The following is a 20,054-nucleotide window of genomic DNA, read 5'->3' as shown; positions in this document are numbered from 1 at the left end:
CTCAGTATAAATCTTCATCTAATTAAATTTGTGTAAATTGCCATGAGATGTTTAAGTATGTTAAAAATGCTATCTAAATCCAAGTTATTGCTGAAGCTGTTGCTCATCAGAAAGTTGTCAGCAAACAAACAGCAAATGAGCAATACAAAATTAGTGCAGAGTTTTTGAGAGTTTGTAGAGGAGTCATGTGCTATCCACTATTAAGCAATAAATAGGTGAGGAGAAGAGATATCCTAAGACCTTGTGGATCACTGAGCTAATGAGGGGTGGCTAGAATGACCAGTTGGTAAAGATGCTCTGGCTATGACCAGATAGGTGAGAACAGAAGAAAGTTTGGACAGACTTACTGAGCTAGACAATGGTGAAAAATTATAATCGGAATTATGGTGTGATCAGCTATAATCGAAATTAGTGAGGTTAAAAAGATTTAGAGATGCTGGTGTTGGACTGGCGTGTACAAAGTTAAAAATCATACAACACGAGGTTATAGTTCAACAGGTTTAATTGGAAGCACCTGCTGAAGGAGTGACGCTTCGAAAGCTAGTGTGCTTCCAATTAAACCTGTTGGACTATAACCTGGTATGTGATTTTTAAGGTTAAAAAGAGCGAGAGAATCGTGTGATGAGCATTATTACAAAACATTTAATTATTACAAAACATTTAACATCTCAAAGCCACAGAGGGGCCATTTCAAATGGGTTGGAGAACATTGAATTATTGAGGATTACAGGAATAACAAATGCAACACTTCCAGGTAATTACTATTCATACTATAAGCAAGAAAAAGTATTGTAGGTGCCAGCACTTATAAAGGAAACATTTACCTATTTGTGCATATTTTTGTTATTAGCATTAAAATTAAAGCTGCGATAATTGAGCTAATTTTCTCACCCCACTTACAGCGAATAGGTCTGCACTGAAACACAGATATGTGAGCAGTAGTCATACCTAACATACCCCTGAAATTTCACAAGGTTACCCTCATAACTTTGGCAGAGTATTCAGAGAACATAGCGATAGGAACATTCAGCCTTTTAAGTTTATTCCACTAAATATTTAAATATCTGTAATCTCATTAAAACATATGCAATTCTAGTGAATTTGCACCACCACTGCTAAGAAAAATGCATACGTGTCTGAAAGTAGTTATGAGTGTAGTTGTTATGATTCCCTTGGTCCCTCCTGACAATCTCCCATCTAAATTTAATGCTGCGAGTTTCAGAAAACCTTTGCAGAACTTCCAGACCCTTGTTTCCCAGATGGATGAGCAACAGAAGAAACTAATTTGATGATGCTGAGGGATTAATAGAAATAAAATAATGTAGGCCAAGGTGGACTTTTAGTGGCCATTGTGAAGTTAATCACTTTAAGTACAGCATCATCACTGGACATAAACTCAGAATTATGACTAGATAGCAAGCGGGAGAATGATTAGAATATTTTTCACATGCAAGTTGGGAATCTGCCACTGAAATTTCAATCCATATTTCTGAGTTTCTTACCTTGCACAACAAAATATGAACGTTAAAACTTAACTGCCCAAATTCTCCAACATCTACTTAGTATGAATAGAGACGAATTTGTGTTGCTGTTTTCTGAACTTTATTTGTTGACTTGTGGGTGGAAACTAGATCTGCATACATTCATATTAAACTGTATGCAGAAGGACAAACAGTGGTCAGATGTTTTTTTTTCCCTGACAAGTGGATAACAACCGTGACTTGAATGAAGATGTCTCTAGTTTGAACTTTTCAGGAATGCCAAACACAATCTGTAGAACAGCTCTTCAATTTGACGCAACATTGGAAATGTGAAAGATGGATCAAATCTTCCCTTTCAATAACTAGGACAGTATACCTCTTCAGATTTGAACTTGTTTTTCTGGACTGCTTGTGGAAGAGCTAAAGCCAAGTTTTGTATCTTCCATGTTATCTGTCTCAAGAGTTGGATCTTCACCTTCCTCTGATGTCAACTGATCAAGGATGTCATATGCCAGTTTATATATCTCCTCATTTTCGTGCAGTTGTAGTTGTTCAATCATTTGCAAAGCTCCACATTCTTCAATTGAATTTGCTACCAGTTCTGTTTTATCATTTGCTGTATTCAGGATATTACTTAATCCATCCAGCACCACAATAATTATCTGAGGGTCCAACAGTGTTAGCAGCTTGCAGAAAGGAACTACTGCATTCTGTTCAATCAAGTAGTCGACCTGATCTTTCCTACCACAATTAGCTAGGTTGGCTATAACCCAGGCAGTTTCTTTCTGAGTAGCATAATCTCCATTTTCCATGAGATTTACAATTAAAGGAACAAGGTTAGCATTAATCACTGCCTGTTCTTGTTGCTGGTTTCCAGCAGTGACATTGGAGAGAAACCATACAGCATCCTTGTTGATTTTCATGTTAGGGTGAGTTAGTAATGCTGGGAAATGAGAGAGAGCTCCACAATTCAAAACTACTTGTGCTTGTTCATCAGTACCAGTTACAATATTTCCTACAGCTCGTAATGTTGCAGTCTGAATATTGACCTCTTGATGGCTAAAAAGAGGCACCAAACTAGGAACTATTCCTGAATCTATCACCATCTGGATTTGCTCATCTTCAGCATCTGTTATGTAGGACAGGGCCAAAACAGTGTCTATTAAGACATGCATATCATTATGGTGAACAAGAACACATAGAGCTGGAAGAATCTCTTCAACAGTTGCCTTTGTCAGGGGAGGGTCTTTCTGACGGCAGAGATTAACAATGACCCATGTGACGGTGCGAAGGAAAGTAATAGGGACTGAAGCATTGACAAAGGAAAGCAGGGGCTTTATCATTCCTAGACTAATGACATAATCTCTACATTTAGACCCATCCGCTATGATGTTGCCTAAAGCCAGTAATGCTTGTTCACACACATCCTGGTGAGGACAATATAGCAGTCTTAACAAGAGTGGAACAGCATTTGATTTAATCATAGCCTCTGTGTGCTCTGAAGGACCATAAGCAATGTTTGCTAGAGCCCATACTGCTTCAAACTGTAATTGATGATTATGATCCTGTTGTAGACAGTGCATAAGAATTGGAAAAATGCCAGAGTTGATTAAATCACCTATTGGAGGAGCATAATCAGTAGAAACTAACTCTCTCACAGCTTGCACGCCTCCTAGCTGGACTTCCTGGTTTTCACTAGTTGCACTCTTTACTATTTCTTCTAATGATACGTTTTGCACTCTGATATCACCATCAGGGTCAGTTTCTTCATTTCCCACAAGGACATTCCTTCGTTTTAAGTAGTGTTCATCCCTTTTGATTTTTCTTAGTTCAACAACGATCTCATTTTGTTGTCGTCTCACAGTCTCCAGATCCCGCCCTTTTTTCTTAAAGCTCTTTATCCTTTGATTATCCAACTTATTGGTATCAGCCATATCCATTTGCTTCTTGGAAAAAAGGACTTGTGTTTAAAAGGGAAATGAAAGATTCAATGATTGCAGATCTCTTATCCAATGTTTCCACACCTTTACACTCAGAAGTGGACCTCTCATTATAACTTGTGAATGGAGTAGATCTGAATTACAAATTCTCTAAGACCATATTGCTATGAAGAGTGCAAAAACAACAGTGCCTGTTAACGCATCAAGCTCCCTTTTATTACCTGTGACTAAGTCCAGTGTGTCATCATACTAGTATTATGACAGGATCCAAACCAAACCTCCCAACCAATCAAATTTCAATATTTAAATGAGGCAAATACATTTAGTTAATACTCCAGGACTAATATTTCAACACGTCTGAGTGAAGAAAACTACAACCAACCAGCTCATCTGGTTGACACCTTGTTTACATAAAAACCCAGATTAGCAATTGACTCGGAGCAACAGACCGCTATCCTGTTTGAAATCCAGAGCCTATCACATCGGGTGCTGTTGAAGGCAGAACAGGGCCAAGTTCCTGTCTGTTTCTCTGCTTTCTACGTAAGTTCCTCCTTTTTCCCAAGAATGCCAGATGCAGGCGGCTTTGCTCCAATGTGCTATGGCAGTTCTGTGGACATTGATGTCACTCCAGGATTGGTATGCTGCTCCCCCGATGCCAGGGTCAAGGATATCATAGAGCAGCTATGGGACTTTGATCTCTGAGAGGAATAGTGATCAGTCAGAGGTCGTGGTCCATGTTGGTCCCAACATTATAGATAGGAAAGGGGATATGCTTTCAAAATTTAGGGAGCTAGTTAGAATGTTTGCGAGCAAGACAGCAAAAGTAGTGATCTCTAGATTATTCCCAGTGCCACATTCAAATGAGTATAGAAATAGGAGGATAAAACAGCTGAGTGGCTGGAAAGTTACTGCAGTAGGAAAGGCTTTAGCTTCCTGGGACATTGAGACTGATTCTGGGGATAATGACACCACTATGAGTCAGATTGGTTATACCTGAACAGAAGCAGTAAGGAGTTCCTTGTGGAGCATTTGCTAGCACTGTGTGAGTGTTTAAAATCATTTATCCATGAGACCCATGAGAAAATATCAGAAATGGAATACAAGTGCACACAATACTGAAGAGACAGATAGTACTAGAATGGAGAATGCTTAGTTACTAGGTCAAGTTGGAAAAAAGGAGAAATGAAAACATTGTAAATCATGGCAACAGTTCATGAACATAGTAAATACAATTAGTGAATTACAGATGTGAATTCACATTGGAATTATGATGATATGGTATAAGAGACCCGGTTTAAGGAAGACCTGGACTGAGTATTAATTATTCCCAGAGGTAAGGTATTCGAGAAAGGTGGGAAAGGATGAGGATGAGGGGAGTTATGATTGATTGAGGAAAGCACTTCAGTGCCAGGGAAAGAGAATGTCCCATGGATTCAGGGACCGACTTGATTTGGGTAGAGCTAAGGAACAGAAAAGATGCAGTTACACTTCTTAGTGTATAGGTCGTTGACTAGTATGGAGAATATACAGGAAAAAAATCTGCAAATGACTTGGAGGTGCAAATGTTATAGTTATTATAGGGAACTTTAATTATCCAAATGTAGACAGAGGTGGTACAAAGGGCAGAAAGGGCATGTTTGCAATGGAATGCTTCAGGTTTTGTTTTCTTTGCAATTCCTTGCATCTGTCTTTACCAAGGAAGCAGATGATGCCCAGGCCATGATGATAGAGGAGCAAATTCAGTCCTTAAAAGGTATAAGGAGGTAGAATTCGTAAACTTGTCAGTACTTCTGTAAAATGGGCAGGAGTAGAGAGACATGGGTGCATATGTGATACACCGGTCTTGAGCTAGGTGTTACAACTGTAATCTAGAATGACCTCTATTCTAGTGTATAATCTGTTGCTGTTGATGACACTACTCCTTGTTAGAATATTTTTATAGTCCTTTGGATTTAGCTCTGGCAATCAGCCTCTTTGGAAGGGAGTCTTCAGCTTTCCCTGATCTGTAATCCTGATGGTGATAAGTTGTATTAGAGAGGGGTTAACCAGGAATTTAACAAAGGTGCATAACAGTTGGTGAGCTGAACCTTACTCTTTATTTTGGCTAAGTCTGAATTGCGTAAAGATCTTTGGAGAGATTTTCACTGAGACTTTGCATGTTCTTTCTCATATCTTGTCTGGTCATTTATTACCATGTGCTATTTCTAGAACAACTCAACATTCACCAAAAGACTGGCATCCCTTGTGTCTGCACCATCTATGAAAGGCCACTGTGTATCTGGACGTGCACTGGCAATCTGTCATTGACTTTCACCTGCAATGGAATGGCACAGCAGCCATGAGCCCCGAGGGCAGCATGGTGGCTCAGTGGTTAGCACTGCTGCCTCACGGGGACCCAGGTTTGATTCCTGCCTCGGGCGACTGTCTGTGTGGAGTTTGCACATTCTCCCCGTGTCTTCATGGGTTTCCTCCGGGTGCTCCAGTTTCCTCCCACAATCCAAAGATGTGCAGGTCAGGTGAATTGGCCATGCTAAATTGCCCATAGTGCTAGGTGCATTAGTCAGGGGTAAATATAGGATTAGGGGAATGGGTCTCGATGGGTTACTCTTTGGGGGGGGTCAGTGTGGACTTGTTGGGCCAAAGAGCCTGTTTCCATACTGTAGGGAATCTAATCTAATGCTGTTGGGGTAGTACATTAGTATGCTATGAGTTGAGGATTGGCTAACTAATAGAGAGTTAGGATAAAGGGACATTTTCAGCATGGCAATCTGAAACTAGTGAAGTTCTACCCGGATCAGTGCTGGGACCACAATTATGTGGAAGAACCGCATAATATGAGAGTATTTATCTAAATTAGAAAATATATAAAGAACCAGCCACGCAACACGAAACGTCAGAAGCTGTTAAGCACATCTGTGGACCTTTAACCTCCAAAAGAAATTGACAGATGTTCTTCCACTGCTTATGAGGAAATGAATGTACTATAGCCAAGAATGTGGATAGCAGAGAAAAAAATTGGAAAGTAAGTAGTGAGGATGACAGTGAATCTGCAGAAGGATAGAGACAGATTAAGGAAGTGGGCAATGGAATGGAATATAATATGGAAAATATGAGGTTATCCACTGGCAGCAAGAATAGAAGAGCTGAATATTATTTAAGTAGAAAATACTGCAGAAAATGCCACCTAAAGTGATTTGGGGGTCCTTGTGGTTGAATCATAAAATGCAGGTTCAACAGATAATAGGAAAAGCAAAAGGAATGTTAATTTTAATTTAAAAGGGCGAGGAGTATAAAAATAGGGAGGTCTCGCTAAAACTGTATAAGGCACTAGTCAGGTCACAGCTGAAATACTGTGAACAGTTTTGGTCTGTTTCTCTAACAAAAGATGTCCAACAATAAAAAGAAATCAAAAAAAGGTTTACCAGTTTGATCCTGGGTATGAAGGGATTTTCTTATGAGGAGAGTATTTGGACTTGCACTTGTTTCAGGTTCGGAAAATTAGAGGAGACCTGCTGAAACATATATGATTCTTAGAGCGCTTGATCGGATAGGTGCAGTGAGGTTGCTTCACCTTGTAGGAGAGTTTATAATTTCAGATTAAGGGGTTGCCTATTTAAGACAAAGATAATACCAATACCCACTATCTATCTGCAGCTTATCTTTGCCCATTTGGGGAATGTTACATACACGCAAACAACTGGACAAGTACAAACATGAGCATTTGTTGACAGGATAATGGAGGAATTTCTTCTCAGAGGTCAATGAATTCTTCACCACAGAGGACTGTCAAAACAGTATCGTTAAATATATTCAAGACTAAGACAGGTCAAGAATGATGCCAGGGATGCAGGGCTTGTTGTATGAGGAGTGGTTGAGGACTCTGGATCTGTATTCAGTGGAGTTTAGAAGGATGGGGTGGAAGAGGGCGGTGGGGGGTGGGATCTCACTGAAACTTACAGAATACTATGAGGCCTGAATAGAGTGGATGTGGAGAAGTCTCCATGTAGCAGAGACTAGGGCCCAAGGTCACAGCTGCAGAGTGAAAGGGTGACCCTTTAGAACTGAGATGAGGAGGAATTCCTTCAGGAGGAGTATGGTTAATTTGTGGAATTCATAGCCTCCAGAGCCTTCTGTGGAAAAGTCATTGAGTGTATTTAAAACAGAGACTGAGATAGATTCTTCATGAGCAAAGGGATCAAGGGTTATGGGGAAAAGGGAGAATATGGGAGAACTGGGTTGTGAAATGTAACTATTATTGAATGGCAGAAAATACTTGGTGGGCTGAGTAGCCTATTCTGCTCCAGTGCCTATGGTCTAATCATCAAGCGGATTAAGGAGATAAAGGTAAACAGTGGAGTTTATTAACAGATCAGCTATGATCTCATTCAATAGCAGAATAATGTTAATGGGCAGAATGGCCTACTTCTCCTTTGTCTAATGGTCTCATTTTCTCATTCACTGTATTTGCCTTGCAACCACGCTTTGCCTGTCTGAACCCCTCAGCTCTACCATTACCCACTGTCTATCTGCAGCTGATCTTTGCCCATTTGGGGAATGTTATATACACGCAAACAACTGGACAAGTACAAACATGAGCTTTTCTTGACAGGATGCATAAGAGAACACAAATCAAAGCAGCAGGAGCTGAAGTTCACTCCATAATATAAACCAGATTTTGTCACCATGACAAGAGTATTTTCCAGTCCATAATTGTCTGTAGCACTCAGCTCTGTCCTTTTAGAATCAGTGTAAATTACATTGTGTCTTTTAGTCCCTACTGCAGCTGATTTTTGTCATAGACAATGGTAGTTTCCACCTTCTCCATGTTCTCATCCTGCCTTGGAAGGCTGTGTCTGTTTTCCCAGTTCTTCAGTATCTATCACATCACCTCATTTCCTGTTCTGACTGTGCAGAGCACAACGAGCCATGTAATGGTGCACACTATATTTGGATAGTTCTGAAGGGACCCCAAGACTTCTCCATACAGCAGAACTGCATCTTCAGCAGCTCTACCACAGCCACGTCAAGACAAGAGCAACATTGTACCTGTACTACTCATCAGCCAGGTGGTTGCACAATGGTAGCATGAGCCATGATCACAGTGGGTAGCCTTTTCCCTCAATAACCAGTTTTGTAAGATACCTAGGGGACCCTCAAATTTACCAGGTACATGAGAGTGCTCCAGGAGTCATGGCAACTTCCAGGGTAGGGGTCACACATCTCCAGGAAGTGATACCGGTGATCATCTGTTCATTATTGGAATGAGACCCCTTCTTGTGTTCTGCTACTGCCCTCTCACTGTCATGTGTATGCCATCGATGGCACCTTCCACCTGGACGAACCCAGCCATGTTCCTGAATCTGACTGAACATTAAATGGGGAACCAAATGACCCTTGGTGTGATCTTGCACGGATGATATCAGTCACTGTCCTGATACATTTGTGGGACCACGACTGAGAGGGGGCCCTGCAACCCTTGGTTCCTACTCCAGTATCCAGCACCGTTCTGTTGTAGTGTCACAGGACAAACCAAGCCAGTGATGTCAATGTGCCTCAATCAATCCCAGCAATTGGAGTCAGGAAGGAGAACTCTGATTCTCCTGTGCACACCACATATCCTGAGGGCCCCCTGGATCATGAGCTTTCCCTGAGCTGGGTGGTCCTTTTCCTCGGTGCTGATCTCCTGCCACTTCAGGGGTTGATGTTGGTTTCTGTCCTTTTGGATCCATCTTCAATTTTGTTGGAAAGGCAGCTGAAGCGACCCACATGTCATTACCAGCAGGACCCATCACACTCAATGGAAAGGACCTAAATTTGTAACTGAGCGAAAGGGTTTCTTTGAATTCAGGACAGTTATTGATGGAATACCTTGCAGATGAAGGCTGGACACACTTCCCCATGCAGTGAGACACGATGCACCCTGATAATTAGGGACATATCTCCATGATCCATCCACCTTCGGGCTCAACATATGCTGCAACCCGGTGAAGGTGCTGAGCAGGCTGAGAGTAACTCCGTGTCATTGAGAAAACAGTGTTCTGATACACTACCTATTCTGGACTCCCATTAAACACTCAGTGTCTCACTGCATTCAGGACAGAACATTGTGATGATAGATGAAAAATCAATGTTGTGTGGCTCACACAGGACTGTTCGAAGTTTGGACAAGTTGTGGTTCCTCTTTTGCCGCAATTTTATGTAGCATCACTGTCAGTAATAAACCCACCCATGTTTACTATGCCCTTCAAAAGTTGTTCCACATTTTCCCATTCTTCTTGAGTTTCCCCCATCACCATTCTTATTTTCATTTCTATACGTGACAATTTCTATGAACTTCTATTTACCAGGTGCATGAGAGTGCTCCACCTTCCTCCTCCCAACCTTGACTCCCCCACCTTTTCTATCAGTGGTCACCCTTCAGCTTCGACATGTCCCCCTCTTGAACCGTCCTTAATGATCAACAGGTGGCCACCCTGAAAGAAATGTAATTGCCGCAGATCTCTGACTGAAGAGAAGTCTCCCAAGACCTGATAAAGGGTCCTGCCTGAAATGTCAGCTCTCCTGCTCTTTGGATGCTGCTTGACCTGCTGACTGGTGGCCCTACAGGACTGATTGCTGAACATACCCCAAACTGAACTGGGATAGATCCCCTGACCATGAGTGTCCAAAACAAATCACTAACTGTGGTAATGCCCATGGATTTTCTGGTGACTACACCTTTGATATATATACACGCGCACACGCACACACACACTCAGACACAGACAACTCCCTACCATTTTTCTTATGGCCATTCAGTTGAACAAGCTGTAAGTGTTGAACCCCTCCCTGGACTGATACATGTGAAAAGCAGCCTGACTGTATATCTGGACAAAAGAACACCTCAAAACAATAACAAAACCAGACAACACACTAACTAGCATGATGTGACATGGCAAGGCATAGATGGTGCGAGCATACGTGCAGGTTCTGATAGTGCAAGTGCAAAGAGAGCAAACAAGCAACCTTGAAATGCAGGCTAGTCAAATCCTTGACCAAGGTGCCTGTCTGTTGCAGCTTCCTGGCTGCTAAAACACAGATTGCAAACTTGGCAAAACACCAAAGGATGCTGGGTACTTTGGCCAAATAAAACTCTCAAAATCCAGAAACCAGACACAAGCAGCAGCTAGGCGCTAAAAACATTAGCATAGTATGAAGGGACACATCCTGACAATAGTCATCCTGCAGAGGCATAGAGACAAAGCTCATCAACTAAACAAAAAAGGGATGCATATTAGTAACCAAGAACCAGAAACTGACACTTTAAACAATGAAACATGATATTTAGCAATTAACAAACTGGGAAGAAGGCCACTAAGATAACCATAGCAATAGTTATGCTGTGGTCGTTCCCCTCAACAATAAGTATACCGCTTTGGATACTGTTGGTGGGGATGGCCTAGCAGGGGTAAGCTGAAGTGACCGGGTCTCTGGCACGTGGTCCGGCTCTGAGGCTCAGAAGGGAAAGGGGGAGAGGAGGAGAGTGCTCGTGATAGGAGACTCTATAGTTAGAAGGTAGAAGGACAGACAGGTGGTTCTGTGGACATGGGCGAGACTCTCTGATGGTTTGTTGCCTCCTGGGTGCCAGGGTCCGAGACATCTCGGACCGTGTCTTCAGAATCCTTAAGGGGGAGGGTGTGCAGCCTGAAGTCGTGGTGCACGTTGGCACCAACGACATAGGTAGGAAGAGGGGTGGGGAGGTCATTCAGGAGCTCAGGGAGTTAGGCTGGAAGCTAAAAGCTAGGACGGACAGAGTCGTCATCTCTGGGTTGTTGCCGGTGCCACGTGACAGTGAGGCGAGGAATAGGGAGAGAGTGCAGTTGAATACGTGGCTGCAAGGATGGTGTAGGAGGGAGGGCTTCAGGTATTTGGACAATTGGACTGCATTCTGGGGAAGGTGGGACCTGTACAAGCAGGACGGGTTGCACCTGAACCAGAAGGTCACCAATATCCTGGGAGGTAGGTTTGCTAGCACTCTTCGGGGGGGGGGGTTTAAACTAATTTGGCAGGGGGATGGGATCCGGACTTGTAGTCCAGCAAGTAGGCTAGCTGTTTGTCAGAATGTCCAAGAATGTAGGGAGGCTGTGGAGAAGGTAGCACTGACAGGGAATACTTGCGGATGCAGAGATGGGTTCAAGTGTGTATACTTCAAGGAGTATCAGAAATAAGGTGGGTGAACTTAAGGCGTGGATCGGTACTTGGGACTACGATGTTGTGGCCATCACGGAAACATGGATAGACAAGGGACAGGAATGTTTGTTGGAGGTTCCTGGTTACAGATGTTTCAGTAAGATTAGGGAGGGTGGTAAAAAAAAAGGATGGGGGTGACGTTACTAATTAGAAATGGTGTAACGGCTGCAGAAAGGCAGTTCAAGGGGGATCTGCCTTTGGAGGTAGTATGGGCTGAAATCAGAAATAGGAAAGGAGCAGTCACCTTGTTGGGTGTTTACTATAGGCCCCCCCAAAGCAGCAGAGATGTGGAGAAACAGATTGGGAAACAGATTTAGGAAAGGTGCAGAAGCCACAGGGTAGAAGTCATGGGAGATTTCAACTTCCCAAATATTGATTGGAATCTCTTTAGATCAAGTAGATTGGATGGGGCGGTGTTTGTGCAGTGTGTTCAGGAAGCTTTTCTAACTCAGTATGTAGATTGTCCGACCAGAGGGGAGGCCATATTGGATTTGGTACTCGGTAACGAACCGGGACAGGTGATGGGCTTGTTAGTGGGTGAACACTTTGGTGATGGTGACCACAATTCTGTGACTTTCACCTTGGTTATGGAGAGATAGGTGCGTGCAACAGGGTAGGTTTTACAATTGGGGTAAGGGTAAATATGATGCTGTAAGACAGGATCTGAGGAGCATAAGTTGGGAGCATAGGCTGTCAGGGAAGGATGTCGTGGAAATGTGGAACTTTTTCAAGGAACAGATACGACGTGTTCTTGATATATATGTACCTGTCAGGCAGGAAGGAGATGGTCGTGTGAGGGAACCTTGGTTAACGAGGGAGGTTGAATGTCTTGTAAGGAGGAAGGAGGCTTACATAAGGTTGAGGAAACAAGGTTCAGACAGAGCGTTGGAGGGAAACAGGATAGCCAGAAGGGAGCTGAAGGGATTGGGAGAGCTAAGAGAGGGCATGAAAAATCTTTGTATGTGAGAAACATGAGAATGACGAGAGCGAGGGTAGGTCCGATCAAGGACAGTAGTGGGAGACTGTATTGAGTCGGAAGAGATAGGAGAGGTCTTGAGTGAGTACTTCTCTTCAGTATTTAGAAATGAGAGGGACCGTATTGTTGAAGAGGAGAGTATGAAACAGACTGGAAGCTAGAAGAGATACCTGTTAGGAAGGAAGATGTGTTGGACATTTTGAAAAACTTGAGGATAGATAAGTCCCCCGGGCCTGATGGGATATATCCTAGGATTATGTGGGAAGCAAGAGAGGAAATTGCAGTACCGTTGGCAATGATCTTTTCGTCTTCACTGTCAACGGGGGTGGTACCAGGGCACTGGAGAGTGGTGAATGTTGTGCCCCTGTTCAAAAAAGGGAATAGGGATAACCCCGGGAATTACAGGCCAGTTAGTCTTTCTTCGGTGGTAGACAAAGTAATGGAAAGGGTATTGAGGGATAGGATTTGTGAATATCTGGAAAGACACTGCTTGATTAGGGACAGCCAGCACGGATTTGTGAGGGGTAGGTCTTGCCTTACAAGTCTTATTGAATTCTTTGAGGAGGTGACCAAGCATGTGGATGAGGGTAGAGCAGTGGATGTGGTGTACATGGATTTTAGTAAGGCATTTGATAAGGTTCCCCATGGTAGGCTTATGCGGAAAGTCAGGAGGCATGGGATAGTGGGAAGTTTGGCCAGTTGGATAGAGAACTGGCTAACCGGTCGAAGTCAGAGAGTGGTGGTAGATGGTAAATATTCAGCCTGGAGCCCAGTTACAAGTGGAGTTCCACAGGGATCAGTTCTGGGTCCTCTGCTGTTTGTAATTTTTATTAACGACTTGGAAGAGGGAGTCGAAGGGTGGGTCAGTAAATTTGCAGACGATACGAAGATTGGTGGAGTTGTGGATAGTGAGGAGGGCTGTTGTCGGCTGCAAAGGGACTTAGATATGATGCAGAGCTGGGCTGAGGAGTGGCAGATGGAGTTCAACCCTGTCAAGTGTGAGGTTGTCCACTTTGGAAGGGCAAATAAGAATGCGGAATACAGGGTTAATGGTAGGGTTCTTAGTAAGGTGGAGGAGCAGAGGGATCTTGGGGTCTGTGTTCATAGATCTTTGAAAGTTGCCACTCAGGTGGCTAGAGCTTGTAAGAAGGCCTGTGGTGTATTAGCGTTCATTAGCAGAGGGTGAATTCAAGAGTCGTGAAGTGATGTTGCAGCTGTACAGGATCTTGGTAAGGCCATGTTTGTAGTACTGTGTGCAGTTCTGGCCGTCTCATTTTAGGAAAGATGTGGAAGCTTTGGAGAGGGTGAAGAGAAGATTTACCAGGTTGTTGCATGGAATAGAGAATAGGTTGTACGAGGCTAGATTGAGAGTGCTAGGCCTTTTCTCATTGGAATGGTGAAGGATGAGGGGTGACTTGATAGAGGTTTATAAGATGATCAGAGGAATAGATAGAGTAGACAGTCAGAAACTTTTTCCCCAGGTACAACAGAATGTTACAAGGGGACATAAGGTGAAGGGTGGAAGGTATGGGGGGGATGTCAGGGTTAGGTTCTTTACCCAGAGAATGGTGGGGGCATGGAATGCGCTGCCTGTGTGAGTGTCAGAGTCAGAATCATTGGTGACCTTTAAGTGGCAATTCGATAGGTACATGGATGGGTGCTTAAGCTAGGACAAATGTTCGGCACAACATCGTGGGCCGAAGGGCCTGTTCTGTGCTGTATTGTTCTATGTTCTATGTTCTACTAGCATGCAGCCGAGAAGATTCTCACGGCTGAGATTAGATTACTACGCAAGTAATGAGAAATGATTACTGAAAAATTAATACATGTAGTTAAAGAGCAGCCACCAATCCCTGATCCAATTCAAACCATGGCCATTTCAGTCAAACATCAAGGACCTTCGGCAAATCCAGGGTTCCAATCCTGATTTGAAACTTATCCTTCAAAGGAACTACCTGCACAGCTATAAAAAGTGGGAAGACACATTTTCAATCAAAAATGGCTTGGTCATAGAGGTATAGCCTCAAAGATGATGTATATGTTGTGCCTATTCATGGCTGCAATCATAATCTACCAATTTTATGATATCCTTGGGCATCAGGCCAATGATGTCACCTGGGAATGTGTTAAAGCTTTGTGCTGGTGGACCAATCTTGACAAAGACTTGAAACATTGTATTGATAACTGCTTAATTTATGCTCAAAGCAACCTGAAATGGTACATTAACAAAGGTAATTTCAGACACACGCTCGGCCAGTAGTGCACTCCTGGACTAGGGCGGACTACATTGGACCCATACCAGCTTGTTGGGGAGGTTCAAATATATTGACATCTTTACTAAATGAATTGAAACATTCCCCACCCATACAAACATAGCAGCAATCACAGCTAGGGTTTTCACACATTGGGGTCTTCCCTGCAAAGTTGTTTGATCAAGGCTCCCAGTTCACTTAACGCTCCATCCGAGTCATGACGTTCTTCAACATCAATTGGAAATTCCACATTGCCAATCTAGTGGTGTTGTTAAGTGCACAAATCAAACCCTTAATAGAAAAACTGTGAGATAAAATAGCACCACATGGGATACAATACTGCCCTTCATTCTTATGATTGTCAGGAACTCACACTCAAGTTCCATGGGATTCACCCCACACCACCTCATGATGGGATTACACATGAAAGGCATTAAGCTCTATTAGGTGGATCTCTCTGAACCTGAAGTGAATACCCTCACCCACGAATCCACTGTTTGCACTGTTGCTAGAAAACATAAAGGTTGCACAAATGGCCGCAGCAATAAAAATTAGCACAAAACACAGAGATTCGTGCCTGTTTCAAAAGCAAGGTTCACCCCTCTGAATACATGGAAAGGTAAAAGGTGTACCAGCCCGATTCATTTCTAGCTCCCAGATTTTCAGGACCACACTTCATTTGTGAACCCCTCTATATATAAACTTTTGCTGGATTCAGGTAAAATGGCCTGTTACCATATAAATCAGATTAAATTCTATTCAGCCCAAAATAAGTTCTACCACTCAAACCATGCTCAGGACGATAGATTCTGATATCAGCCTCATGCAAGATGGTCCCAGTAATCCCTCTGACCACTCCACGGACAAGGAGTCAGGTACTGATTCCCTTCCTGACCAAACGCTGTGCTCCCCTCAGGACTCTCCATCCAGGGTCAAACCACAGGCGCAGAACATGGGACCAATTAATTGAACATGAGTTTTAAAAAAAGACCACAAAGAACTGTGGATGCTATAAATCAAAAACAAAACAAAAATTGCACACAGCAGCAGGAAACCAGGTTTGAATCAAGCCTTGGGCACTTGTCTGTGTGGCGTTTGCACATTCTCTCCATGTTTGCATGGGTTTCCTCTGGGTCCTCCAGTTTTCTCCCACAGTCCATTGATGTGCAGGTTAGATGAATTGGCCGTGCTAAATTGCCCATAGTTCAGGAATGTGGAGTTTAGATGCATTAATCGAGGGAAATATAGAGTAAGAGGGTAGGGGAATGGTTCTGGGTGAGATACTTTTCTGAGGGTCGTTGCATACCTGTTGTGTCAAATAGCCTGTTTCCACACTGTTGGGATTCCATGAGGCCAGGACTTATACGCTTAATGGTAAGGTTCTGGAGAGTGTTGCTGAACAAAGAGACCTTGGAGTTCCTTAAAAGTGGAGTCTCAGGTAGAGGTGAAGAACATGCTTACTATGCTTTCCTGTATTGGTCAGAGCATCGAGTAGAGGAATTGGGAGGTCATGTTATGGCTGTATTGGTTAGGCCACTTTTGGAATATTGTGTGCAATTCTGGTCTCCCTTCTTTCGGAAGGATGTTGTGAAATCTGAAAGTGTTCAGAAAAGATTTACAAGGATGTCGCCATGATTGGAAGGTTTGAGCTTTTGGGAGAGGCTGAAAAGGCTGGGGCTGTTTTCCCTGGAGTGTCGGAGGCTGAGGGGTGACCTTACAGGTTTATAAACTCAGGAGAGGCGTGGATAGGGTAAATAGGCAAGGTTTCTTTCTCTGGGTTGGGGGAATCCAGAACTAGACAGCATAGGTTTAGGGTGAGAGGAGAAAACTTGAAAGGGACGACTTTCTCACAGAGAAAGGTACATGTATGGAATGAGCTACCGGAGGAAGTGGTGGAGGCTAGTACAATTCCAACATTGAAAAGGCCTCTGGATGGTTATATGAATAGGAAGGGTTTGGAGGGATATGAGCCAAGTGCTGGCAAATAGGATTGGATTAGGTTAGGATACCTGCTTGGCATGGACGAGTTGGACAGGGGGGTCTGTTTCTGTGCTGTACATCTCTATGACTCTAATTACTATTGATCTCTTTCAACAAACGTTGAAAGAGAAAATAGTCCAACACAACAATAAAGTCTACTCGAAACCTTTCTGTTATGTATAAGTGTTAGTGTTTTCTATAAAAATGTTGCCTGGAAAATTGTGAAATGGAGATACCCAGGAAACCTATGGTACATTCCACCTGAATCTACAGTATGTGTGGATCGGACCCTCTGGCTCCATCCTGAGAAATTGGTTATTTTGGGTGTACAGAAGCCAGTGGGAGCTCTACATATTGTTACATGAGTTAGGGATTACAGATGATTTTTGGGTTTCTCTGAGAACAGGTGCATGATGGTAGAATTCCTGGCACACCACCTGGACAAAGGATTAGAGTTTGGCTGACAATACCCTGGGAAGCCCCACCAGGGAGAATTTCTAGAATATGAAATTAAAAACAGACCAAACCTGGCAATAAATACTCCTTTCCCAGCTTGTCCCATAAGCATCCCAAGCCTAATTAGTGAACTCATGGTTAGGTCCACAGCAAAGTTTTGCTTGACAGTGTCCACCACAAATTAATACAGGGTAAAATCATAGTTGACAGCAGGCAACAAAATTGCAGCCTGTGTTGTATCTATGGAAACTGGATGGTTGAGCAACAGAGGGAGGATCTCAGATGGGCTAGTCAAGGCAAAGTCCCATCCTGGAATGGCAACAAACAGATGGAACATCTGTTCCAAGGAAGGAAACATACCAACATGTCCAGCTGCCAATTGAGGCAGTTAACCAAGATGTGGTTGAATGACAGCTGCAAGGACACTTCTGGTGAGACCCTAGGCTCTGTGCTAGGGATTCCAGTCATTCCTAGTGACAGTGTGGAGTTAAGAACTTTTGAAGTCGAAAACATGGGCATTATAAAGCAAGGAATATGGCTGGGGTATCATGATACTCTCCTATATGCTGCAGAAAGAAATGGGACATTGATAGGGAACACTCTCAATAAATGTGAACGAACGAACAGACCATACCATCATGTGCCATATTCTGTGTCCTATGAACACGCTTTTTGTGGTTTTAAGACAAGTAGTGATGTAAACTGTACTTTGGAAGCTAGGAGTCTGAGGACTGACATCACAAGAGTCTCCTACTGAGGGGAGGGAGAATATTGTGTCACCAGCTCACTCCAAAAATCCCAGTGTGGGGATTCAACCTGTAATCACCACCATTTCTCGGTATCCCTGCATGGATAGGTCTAATAGAACTGACACAAGGGTCATTCATAAATGTGAACAAAGAGTTGAAAGAATCTCTTGGGAATATTTTGAAACAATATGACACTGGTATAAAGCTTTAACCAGAAAGATTGGATCACGTCCAAATGCAGTTAATGAGTACCCACCAATCTTTTGCAAAAACAACCCAACACACAAAGAAATAGAATGATGCGATTCATCCCACCAAATGGTGGGGCACAATTTGGAATTGGAGTTCTAATATGCAAATTCATCCATAGATTTACTCCTCTGACATCTGGTGGTGCTAATTGTGCTCACCTTGATATACCTCAACAATTGGTATTTTAAATTGCAGATATCCCAGCACATGTGCGTGCTCATATGAATAATGCCTGTACATGTGCGCAGGGGTTACAAGATAGATGGAACTCTCGGTTATCAGTATTGCCACTTCTATTTGTTCTGATTACTGAATGTTGTCTCGGCATTACAGTTCTCTGTGGATTATGGCAACAGGATTTTCTTTCCTTCACTGAATTTTATATATATCTAAACCTCATGACTCTAAAAGGGTCATTCCAGAGGGATTTTCTTTTTGTTCTACATATAGTTATATCATTTACCAGATGTATGATAGTATGCTTGACCAAGCTACACAATGGATTTCACATTAACATGTAGGCTCCGCTGACAACAACCAAAGCCAACTTTAACAATTAGGTTTGAACTTCTTTTGCATAAGCTTCTTTCTGTTCAAAAGGGGAGAAATGTAACAGCCTCCTGGCTGCTAAAACACACAGATTGCCAATTTGGCCAAACAGCAAGGGATGCTGGGTCAATAGGCCAAGTAAAACTCTGAACTTACTAAATCCCGAAGTCAGTAAAAAAAAATCAGCAACAAGGTGATAAAGTCATTAGCACAGTGTAAAGGACATAGCCTGTCAACAGTCATCCTGGATAGACATAGCTCATCAACTAAACAAAAAAGGGATACATATTAGCCACCGAGAACCAGATAATAAAGCCTAAAACAATGGAACAGGCATTAACATGATATTTAGCGATTAACAAAGCCATTCAAACTATTGGTAGCTATTAAGAGGATCTCTTGATTGGCCAAAGCTGCAGAAAGATCCAGAAGCTTGGGGAAAAATTATAAAAACGGGACTTGTCTGTAGATCGGGCAGGAGATCTTCTGAGAAGACCTACATGGCAAATTATAGAGACCAGCTGACCATCCGGGGAGAGAGAAAGAGCAAAGCTTTGCAGTTCTAGAGACAGAGAGGGAAAAAGTGACAATCTATAACAGACTGGGGAATTTCTGTAAGCTTAAGGGGCTAAATAAGATTAGAGATGATATTATTTAGTATCAAATGTTTTTGTAATGAATTTCCTCATCAAGTTGAGACTCTTTGCACTAGTACTGGCTTGTGTTCATGGTAATTTGACCACTTTGGTATTGTGGTCAAATGCGATCATAATATTGTGGTTGGATTTGCCTAACTTGTTTAAGGAGGGACTAGACAACACTGTTCTCGCATTGATCTTGCAGCTACCTTCCAGTGCTAGTTGCTGGAGCATTTTGCAGTGCAACTCTGTGCTTCGTAAATGGCCTGCCAGTGTATTGGAGAAGTACCATGATGGTCAAGATGGGTTAGCGGATGCTGTATACCAACGTCTATGGATGAGGGGTGCATGTGGCTGATGCTTGTGGATCAGTCTGAGATGCATTTTTATCATGCTCAAGTTGGAAATTGTTCAAAACATGCGGTGAGCTGAATCTGTCAGGATTTGCAGAAACATATGGTCATTGGGAACATCCTTCCTGTGTTTACCTTGGCTAGTTCTGTTACTGATCCAGTCTCTCTTCATATGTCATTTCTGCAATCCCAGGAATCA

The 20,054-nt window shown here is 42.8% G+C and overlaps 1 protein-coding gene and 1 pseudogene across 1 annotated transcript in view; one reads left to right on the top strand and one right to left on the bottom strand.

Moving 5' to 3' along the window:
* The window catches only part of ablim2 (actin binding LIM protein family, member 2), a 407,210-nt gene that overhangs the window by 145,864 nt on the left and 241,292 nt on the right, over nucleotides 1-20,054 (top strand). The gene's annotated exons all lie outside the window — the stretch shown is intronic.
* Nucleotides 1,862-3,415, bottom strand: LOC140482614 (importin subunit alpha-3 pseudogene; annotated as a pseudogene).

This window comes from Chiloscyllium punctatum, chromosome 1, assembly GCF_047496795.1.
Source record: "Chiloscyllium punctatum isolate Juve2018m chromosome 1, sChiPun1.3, whole genome shotgun sequence".
NCBI lineage: Eukaryota > Metazoa > Chordata > Chondrichthyes > Orectolobiformes > Hemiscylliidae > Chiloscyllium > Chiloscyllium punctatum.
Note: the sequence above shows the minus strand (reverse complement) of the source record. Positions and strands in the feature narration are given on the sequence as shown.